Here is a 9,812-nt window from a genome sequence, read left to right as displayed (position 1 = left end):
CCTTTCTCTAGCTGCAGGACTACCTGGGGCAAGATGCATCATGTCTCCAGGCTTACCCCAACTGCACATTATTCACACCTACCTGCGCATTACTTATTACACTTTATTTACAAAAGCTTTATGGCTTCAAGCAGTTGTTCAGCGGAAGAAGGCTGGTGTCACAATGGGACCAATTACTCCTTTGTAAATGTTCCTGGGTGAAGCAGCTGCTTTCCTGAATTCTTTAATGTGAAATTTGTTACAGTGTGAAGTTTTGCTACCTCTAAGCTTGTAGATACTTTTGACAGAATTAGATGCAGATTATTTCAAGGATATTACTCCTTTTCACTCTACGGATGGTCACTTCCAATGTATCATTGAACTCAGAAATTTAAGGAAAATATCATGTCTTGTAAATTGGATTTGATTTTCCCAACCTAGGTGTTTATAATCAACTCTAAAACAATTTCCATTTAAAATTGTCTGAAAAATCGTTCCAATTTAGAATTGCCATGTAACAGGGAAGTTATATTATTTAACATTAATGTATTTTCCAACACTAAAGTTTTATGAGTCTAAGTTTTATGAATCCAATAGCAACTACAAATAATTCTAATAAATAAGAATGGTGGGTGCTATTTCTATCTGGGACTAAATTTTAATATGTTATATAATAACCACTTTGACTCTATCAAGAGTAGTGGAGGGACCATAACTTTGAGTTTCTTGACTTTTGCAAAATGAGAATCATAGCACAAAACAGCCCTAGATAGTCCTTTACAAACCTAACATAGGAAGAAAGATTATAATTTCTTTCTAGCATCTGATTTTTGGCAGATTATCTGGAGGTACTGCTGTCTTTCAAATAATGAAATCATATTGTGGATTTCTTTAAAGATTTTGAGAAAACTTGAAATATTTGAGGAGAGGTTATATGATAAGCAAATATTTTTTAACTTACCTATTTATTAATAAATTTGGTAATTGAATATCTCATCATATATATGAGTGCACCCTTAAAGACTTAAATAATTTAGGGTCATGATTCCCAATATATCTCCCTTTGGAAAGACTAAATCAATCCAGGAGGATAAGAGTGGATCACTGAAAACACAGCCACCTGGTGGTCCTGATTCTGGAGAGGGTGCCAGTGTGTTATCTTTGCTAGAGCAGATTCACACAAACTCCTGGTCAAGATGTATGGCCAGCAGTTTGGAGCACATGGTCTTTTCCATCCCAGTTAGAAAAAAGGATAAGAAAGAGTACACATTCGTGGGGACTGGGCAATAGAACACATTTACAGTGCTGCCAGTGGTCAGCACCTGTTTTGCCTTGGCTGAAGAAGGTCACTTCTGCAAGTTTCATCCGATTCTGGGTTGCCCCCATCCAGTGACTAATTGAGGTTGGGGTTATATCGACTCAGCCCCCTTGTCCCAACCTGAAACCCATCCAAAGGATCACCCACCTTCAGAAATCATCCACAGGGTTGACAGACCTGCCCTCAGATGGCTTCCCAGTTCACCTCTTCTCCTGCCCAAATCTGCTTCTTTTCTTTCCCTTCCACTTCCCAAGAGAACTACCAACCATTCACACTCACCTCCACCTCAGAGTCTGCTTCTTGGGAAACTCAACCTGCAACATAAGTCTAGTAAAAGTGTTTAAATTGTATAGGTGTGTGTGTTCATCTGGACTTAGATAAAATACGTAAACAATTGGTTCAGCACTAGTTACCTCTCTCAGAATAATACCAGAACATTTATTTTTCTTTGTCCATAAAGGCCCGTGATCCATGATTGTGTAAATGTTATCTGGGATCTAGTTTGAGCGTCATGGAAAGAAAATGAGATAAAACATGTGAAGTTCTTGAAACTGTATTTTGTACAATGGAAAAAAGAAAAATGAATTCCTTAAGGAGGAAGTTACAAGAAGTTTTCAGTCATGCCCTAAGGTAATAACCTAGGGAAATCATACATAGACAGATTCATGTCACAAAAGTATTGTGTTGTTATCATATGTTTTGTTACATATTTTATGCATAAGTTATGAATTTAGTATGCAAATATTTAAATTTACAGATTTTACGACTTTACAGTACATCATGATATGCACTGTAATAAAAATAATTTATTATAATGGAGCATTGACGTTGCTTCACATGTTTCAGTTTTATACTTTTAACTATAGTGAGTATCTTTGTTTGAAATATTTTATCTTAAGATACAGTCTGATGAGTAGAATTACTGAATAAAAGGCATATGTTTTTATAGGACTGCTGGTGTAGAATGTCACATTATCTACATATGAATATTCCTGTGGCATCATACCTTATCAGCATTATGTGTACACACACACACACACGTGTGTATTTTACCAATTTTATTATTTTCATTTTTCTACAAATTTGTTTAAAGTGGTTATCATATTATTGATATTATGCTCAGCTTAAGTGACAAATAGCATTCATATTTTAATTAAGGAAATTGCTAGGCAGAGTATAGTAATCTTTAAAAAAGGTAAAATCTACTTCAAACCATATTTCTGTGTTTACTTTTCAAAGCTCTATTTTTGATTTGACATACTTTCTTTCCTGTGTTTTCTTTAAATTATTACATCTCCACAAATTTTGCCTTTCATGACATATGTTTATCTTTAAGGAGTAAACACATTCAGGTCTTGGGACTGGGATGTCACAGCTTTAATCTCTCTGAATCATTAACTTTCAGTTACTCTTAGGCAAGGCACTTCACAAAATGTTCCTTTGGTCCTTTGCCTGAAAAATAGTTTCCCGTTCAATAACTGGCTTAACCACAAAGCCAGTATTTGAACTAATGATTTCTTGTTTGTAAAGGAGTTTTAAAATGTGATGCAGAATGAAATTTCTACTCTCTTTTGTGTTGAGTCCATGATTCCTATATTGAATTGCATATGTGCTGTCTATGAGCTGATCTTTTTGAACTACACCAAAGCATAATTGTCATAAATTCAACTGCCCACTGGACAACTGTAAGAGGCATAGACATTTTATTTATTATGGTACACATGCAAAAGCATACAAACATACACACGTTATTTCTAGTTGTCCTGTTACAAAAAATAAAATAATCAAGGCCCTGCAAACAAGGGAACTGATGTAGCCTTGCTTGATAAGTTTTCTTCAAGAGTTTACATTACTGTGGCTGATCTATATAGCGTATGGACAGAATGGATACCTATATCTCAGTGTGCGCTTCGGTAATGAAATTTGGGTTGGGGAAATACACTTGGGTGCTATCTGCACACAGGTGGTTATTGAAGTCGTAAAAGTGAAAAAGGACATTCAGAGTATACTGACGGAGATGGGCTTAGAGATAGACTAGGCAATATTTTTGAGTGAAAATAAAAGAAAGAAGGTTCATAAATGAGATTGAAAAGGAATAAAGAAGAGGAAAAGAAAAACAAGAGTTCCTTGGAGATGCTCAAAGGAGAATTTCCCACAAGGAGATTAGTATTGGTCAGAAGCCCATTAGGATGAGGACTGGAAAGTATCCATTTGCTTTGGCAACAAGGAAGTGTTTTTACTTTATTAATTTCAGCAGAAATTGCAGGTAGGGTCCCACTAAAGCAGGCAGAAAAGTGAATGGTGGGTGCATCAGAGAATACGATGTACAGGGTCTTAAAGTGAGGCTATAGTATAAGGTTCAGATCTCTTTAAGCATCTCTTTAGAGCTATTTCAGTCTGATATGCGAGTCAAAGGAGGATTTTTTTTTTAACTTGAGAGAAATGTGAATGAATTTGAATGTGATATAAAGGAGCAACAATGGAAGATATTGGAAATATAGGGAGAGATGGGGTTGGTCGGAAGTGTGAAGTCTCTTTGTGGGCACAAGAGGCTACTAGGTTGAGTGTCAGGCATGATGCTTGGCTTAGAGGGAAGACAGACACTACCTTCACTGTAATACAAATAAAGGAATTCTTCAGTGTGGAAAATTTTGAGGACATGCCTTTCTGGTGACTTCTTTTGTACGGGTATTTAGAAGGGAAACAGAGTCATCTGCTGAACGTAAGCGGGAATGTCCCTGAGGTTTAGGTGCATAAAGAGAGAGGTACTGTACGTTTGAAATAGCTATGCTAAGGGAAAACATTGATTCGGGAAACAGAAGGAGACAGTGTTCATACGATGGATTCGTTCTTCACAAATTTTACATTTTTTTTTCAGGTAAAATTAAATCCTGGTTGTAGATGTGGAGACACCACACTGTTTTCTTCTTCTATGTGTTTTCTTTTCTCTGTGAGAAAAGGGAAATGGAGATTAGTATATTGACCAGATAGTAGTAATGGCAGAGTCAATTTACTCTATTGTGAATAAGAAAGGAAACTCAGAAATTAAGGAGCTGATGTGCAGAGAAAAATAGAGGAGCCTGCAAATGAGATTAAAAGATAAAACCAACCAAACCAAACAAACAAATGCAAAAAAAAAAAAAAAGATATAGATGGAATGATTGAGTAGGAATTGAAAGCATCAGAGGTTATAGTTATCTTTCCAGCAAAAGCTCCTGCCTTCCACAATTCATCATGAAGGAAACTGTCTCTTAACCTTCACTGGCGACCCCTGAAAGAAATTCAGTTTTAATACCGCTGCCATATTTATCTTTATAGAACATAAATATGAAGCTACAAGCCATCTTGTTAAAAACTCCTTATAAATGATCATTGCCTTGTCTCCAAAAGCAAGTCGTAAATTTTCAAAGCTTTATGAACCAGTATCCAATAAAAAAAAAATCATGGAATAACCAATGTTTACTCTTGCCTCTGTAAACTTTTTGACTTAGGCCCACTGCACTCCCATGATTTTTGGTAGCAGACTATAGCTTTTCCATCAAACGAGTCACATGCATTCTAAGAATTAGCTGTTCCCAGACCTGTTTATTTTAGATTTCCCTGTTAATTAATATTTTGTAATTTAAATAAGCATGTAATAAACTGGTGAAGTCTCAGTTACAAAAAGAAAAGCAAGTTGTTTACTTGAATATTAAGTTAAAACTTGAAGTTATATTTGGTAAGCACCCTGGTATGTTTTTGCAAACACACACACACACACACACACACACACACACACGAAATCCAATCAATGAACGTTCAAAGAAATGTTCTTGGCCCTGAAACTAAAGATTGATAAATAAGTGGATTTTGTATGTTTTAAATTAGGTAACACGGTTAAACTTGGTGCTTCTTTTTTATGCTCTTTCCTGCTTTGTCTGTGTTTTGGGTTGGCTATCGGAATCATTGTATGCTGACTTATAAGGCTCTTTACAGTTTGACGCAATTCTCTCTTGCAGTCTGTTGTTACCACTCATACAACCCCTTCAATCCACACTCCGTGTTCTTCTCCACAGATGCACCTGTGACTCCAGTTACATGGAGCCACTTGATTCCTGATTATGTTGCTTCTTCATGTCTCCATGTATTTGCATATTCTTCTCCCTTTTCTCCTTATCCTTCTGTTTTTGTCTGGAGGTGGAGTTTTAATGGTGCTTCCCTTATGAAAGACACCGTTATTACTTTAACCAGGCTTCATCATTCATTCCAGTGTTTCTCAGTAGCTCCCAGTGTATAATCTTCATGTGACACCAGCAAGTGTGTTGAAATGATTATTTTTACGTGTTTTTAGCACTGTTACGCTTTATTCCTAGACAGCCAGGATTGTGTCATAACTTTGATATAACAACTCATTTCTTGATTTCTGGTATGTAATAGTTAATCACCAGTGTTTTGCGTCATGAGTGAATAAAAATAGGACTGAAATAGATGAATGGCTTTCTCCACTAGATTATACAGCTCCTCTAGGAAAGGAACGGAGTTCCACATCTTCATGCACTTAGCACTAGCGTGGAGACACATGCTTTGTACATAGGAGATGATCCTTTCTTTTTTCCAACAAACAAATCATTGCTAAAATGGACCAGTCATGCTTTTCCACACTGTTGGCTTTTACCTAGGTTGCCAGGGCTCTCATGCTGTTCCTGGCTTCCCAAAACCCCCGCTGAGGTGATTTCCTTTTGTTGTTGTTAATAATAGCCTAATTTCTACCTGTATTCAGATGACTCTCATAATTATATTATCTGCTCCAATCTTCCTGAGCTCTAAAGCCATGCATCTAACTCAGACTCATTACATCCAAAACCTGTGACAGTCTTCCTCACTAAATCTGGTTGTTCTCTAGTATTTTTTCCTTGAAAATGATAACACTGTCCATTGAGTTGTAGTGTCTAGACATGACACCTTTTTACAAATCACCCATATTTAATATATGACAAGAACCTACTGACTCAAAATTTTTAAATTATTCTCAAGGCCATTCCCTTCTCACCTTTCCTACCTCAATGGAGTTTAACCAGATTATTCTTATTTCTAGTCTAACCAGATTATTATTACTTCCAATCTGGAGTACTGCAGTATCTCACTAACTGGCCTACCTCTATCCATTCTGCTCCCCCTCTCCCACTTATACATACACAAGTCAGGCCATTTATACAATAGGTAGATCTGTTTTGCAGCTCTGTCTTTAGAAAATTGTATACCCAACTGAACATGCTTCCGTGAATTCCTCTTGACTTCTCTCTTGAACTTTCCTTATAGACAAGGGTTTTTAATGGCCTGAAAATATTACTGTGGCAACTTTTCAAGAGAATGTCATACTTGAACTGAAAGCAGACACACCAACTTGGGAACTTTAAGACCCTTAGAGGCATTTCCCATAATGGATTAAAGCGCAATCTGCAGAAAGACCTCAACTCACCATTTATTAGCTGTTTATCTTGAAGAAATCAATTTCTAGCCTGTAAAAGGAGAAGAAAATTTCAACCTCTTTTGGTTTTGAGAATTTCATTAAAATAAAATGAATAATACGTGAAATTGCCTAAAGTAGTAAATGACTCCTAGGGATTGTTTTATAAATGAACGTTAGTAGGAAGGTGTGCATATTTGGAAAGACAGGTCTTAGAGTACTTTTTGACCATGTTACAGAAACAAAGCCTAGTTTTCCTTATATCTCCTTTTGAAAAAGTTTAGTTTTGAAAGAAACTGGAAGGTGGAGCAAGTGACTTCTAATTGAAGCAAACGTTAGAGAAAAGTGAAATTGCTTTAAAAGTTAAGGGGGGAAAGACCCTGTGATTGTCCTCTTTTCCTCTGGAGTTTTTTACCTTTGTAAAACTCATAGTGGGAACTAATATTGTCCTGAAATCATGCCTTCCTGGACTGACAAAGACCTTGTTTTTACACTCTTCTAAGGAGTCCATCACCGAGTGTTAATGAGGTGTGAACACATTCCTCAGAAACCACAGACATGCCAAAAGGGCAATTTAACACCTCTTCAAAAGGTAGATGAGATATGAATTATTCATAACGAGCTCGGGCCAGACTCCCTATGCACCAGCTGACTTTAAAACATGGACTGGTGCGATAGGAACTCTTTTCTGTGGAGCTTGTGTATCTTCTCCTCAGGCAGAGGTCACAATCTTTAATCTACTTAATTAAAGTAGATTAAAGGGATGCTGAGAGAACGCTCCTCTCTTCCTCTCTCTCAATTTCACTGTTCCATTTACCATTTAGTCTAGGATGTGCGTGTCTGTATGTGTGTGTGCGTACACCATGGGGACCTCATTTCTATATATCCTACGTTGGAAGCGGAAGGTTAGTAAACATTTTCTGTGTTGTCTTTGTCTTCAAATCTGCCTATTCCACACTCTTGAGTCATGACCTTTGTATATAAGATGATGTTACCAAGTTAAAGCATAACTATTCACTTCCCCTGCATGTTTGGATTATGTCAGAATTCAACTACAGGACCACAGGAAGGGCCGCCATGGCTGTGAGGCAGTTGAGTATTCCAGTATCTCTAAGGATGATAAGTATTTTCATTGTATTGAGCCAATTGATGAATAAGGAATCATGACCTCAACCTACCTGCCCTAAATGAGTGTTTGTCAGACAATTTCATGGAACCTCAATGTTGCCATGCAAATTAAGTTCCTAGAGTTGTTTTGCAAATAGAGATTGGTTTTAAATGACTGCGTGAAATAATTCATTTACCTCACTGATAGCTTTGTGAAGGGTCCTTATTTATGAGTTAAATTCTAGTCTCTTCCTTCACATCATACACTCATCCAATAGGTTTTCCCTCGTGAAATGTATAAGTAGCCTAGAATATATATTGGCAATGTATCAACACCACTAAGAGGAGCATTCAGAACATTTCTCTTACTGAGATCTGATTATTATACGAAATTCTGAAACGCACATCGAACAAAAGATTTTGTTTTCAATAGTACATAAAATCGAACTCTTATTATTTTCAGTGCTGTTACATTAGGCTGAATTCTTTTCCCCAAAATTCTCAAATTTAAACTCTCATGAGTAACGTCAATAGAAAATAGATGCAGAGAGAAGGTATACAAAGAATAGCTTAGTGACGTTGTGAAGCAGCTCTCAGCCGAGAATTCGAGCACTTGTTGATTGTCTCGAGCTGCTTTTCTCCAAGGACAGCCTTTCCAAGAGCATCAATTCTCTCCCTCTCTCTCTTTCTTTTTTTCTGTTTTCCATGTAACAATCAGTTTCTTTTTATCAAATCATAATTCCATATGTAGCCTGAGGGAACTTCTTTCTTGAAATTAATCTACTAACCCAAACTCTGTAATTGTTTCTATTTCTCTCATATTTAATTTTGTGTATTTTTCTTAATTGTTTTAATTTAAAGGTATCAATTTTAAGGAATACTATCATTTACATAGTAAATTGTTCAGGGAAAAATAAAATATTATCAATGAAATATTCATATCAATTGCATGATGCCCCAGGTTTTTGAAAAAGAAATCTTTATTGAGAAATACGCTTCATAGAATTTAGAATGCAGAGTTGTTATGCTAGAAGTTTGCTTATTTTACTGATTCCCAATTTTAAAATGAATTATTGGGATAATTTTTCAATTATATTTGTCTTATTTTCCAAATTATTTTAAAGACGTTATTTTACCTTTTTAGCTTTCCTTGGCTTGGTTTCTTTTTAATCTTTCTTCTATGTTAACTCTTTTGTACATTAAGTTGCACTTACTTAATAATGAAAGAAGCTAAGGATTGTTTCTGAGTAAATATTTCTTGGATTTCAAAAGTTATAAAATATCCCTATTGTTATTTTAGATAAACTTATTATGCATTTATTTTTAAAAATGACCTCCATACTCCACATGGGAGGTACTATACTAGGTCCTTGGAATAAAGTGAAGATCAAAAATAAAATTTGACACTGACATTCTAGTAGGGTATATAGCTATCAAACAAATAGTCACACAAAAATGTAAAATTGAAATATGGCAAGAAGAAATACATGGTGCTAGGGACCATTATTTTAAATGTACCCACAGGATTTTAATTTGAAAGTGACTGAGGGTCAACAGGGGGAAGCTAAGGCCACTGGAAGATAATTTATGACTCACGTTTCTTGAAAGGACGGGGAAACACCGCCCCCCTTTAGGCATGTAGGTGGGCCATATGGGGAGACCAGGTTCAGCCAGGAGGCAGGAAGAGCCCTGCGGACACAGAGCCCAGAGTCTTCATTGTGTTCTCCTGGGAAAGGCGAGGTGGAGAAAAGGAAAGAGCTCACAGGGCTGGCTAGTTTGCGTAATGTTAGCAGGCTTTGGGCTGTACGGGTGACCTCTTCCTGACTGTGACCTGGCCCTGGGTTGACTTAGGGCAGGGAAAATATTGGCTTGGAGTTTGAGAGTTATGTAAAAAAAGTGGTTGGGGGTTTGGACTTGGTTGGTTTGTGTGAAAGGTGTTTTCCTGTTCTCAGGAGTTGTTTA

General features: G+C 36.5%; 1 long non-coding RNA gene across 1 annotated transcript; it reads right to left on the bottom strand.

The window, feature by feature from the left end:
- Window positions 1–2,996: 2,996 nt before the first annotated feature.
- On the bottom strand, window positions 2,997–9,581 carry LOC114897619. The gene is made up of 3 exons (XR_003794231.1): window positions 9,447–9,581; window positions 6,756–6,795; window positions 2,997–4,245 (listed from the first exon to the last, which is right to left on the bottom strand). It is a non-coding gene; the product is annotated as an uncharacterized LOC114897619 (long non-coding RNA).
- Window positions 9,582–9,812: the final 231 nt, after the last annotated feature.

The sequence above is a fragment of the Monodon monoceros genome, unplaced genomic scaffold (assembly GCF_005190385.1).
Source record: "Monodon monoceros isolate NGI ecotype Baffin Bay Population unplaced genomic scaffold, NGI_Narwhal_1 Super_Scaffold_17, whole genome shotgun sequence".
In the NCBI taxonomy this organism is placed as follows: domain Eukaryota; kingdom Metazoa; phylum Chordata; class Mammalia; order Artiodactyla; family Monodontidae; genus Monodon; species Monodon monoceros.
The sequence above is the reverse complement of the archived record's forward strand: the minus strand, read 5'-3'. Positions and strand labels throughout refer to the sequence as shown.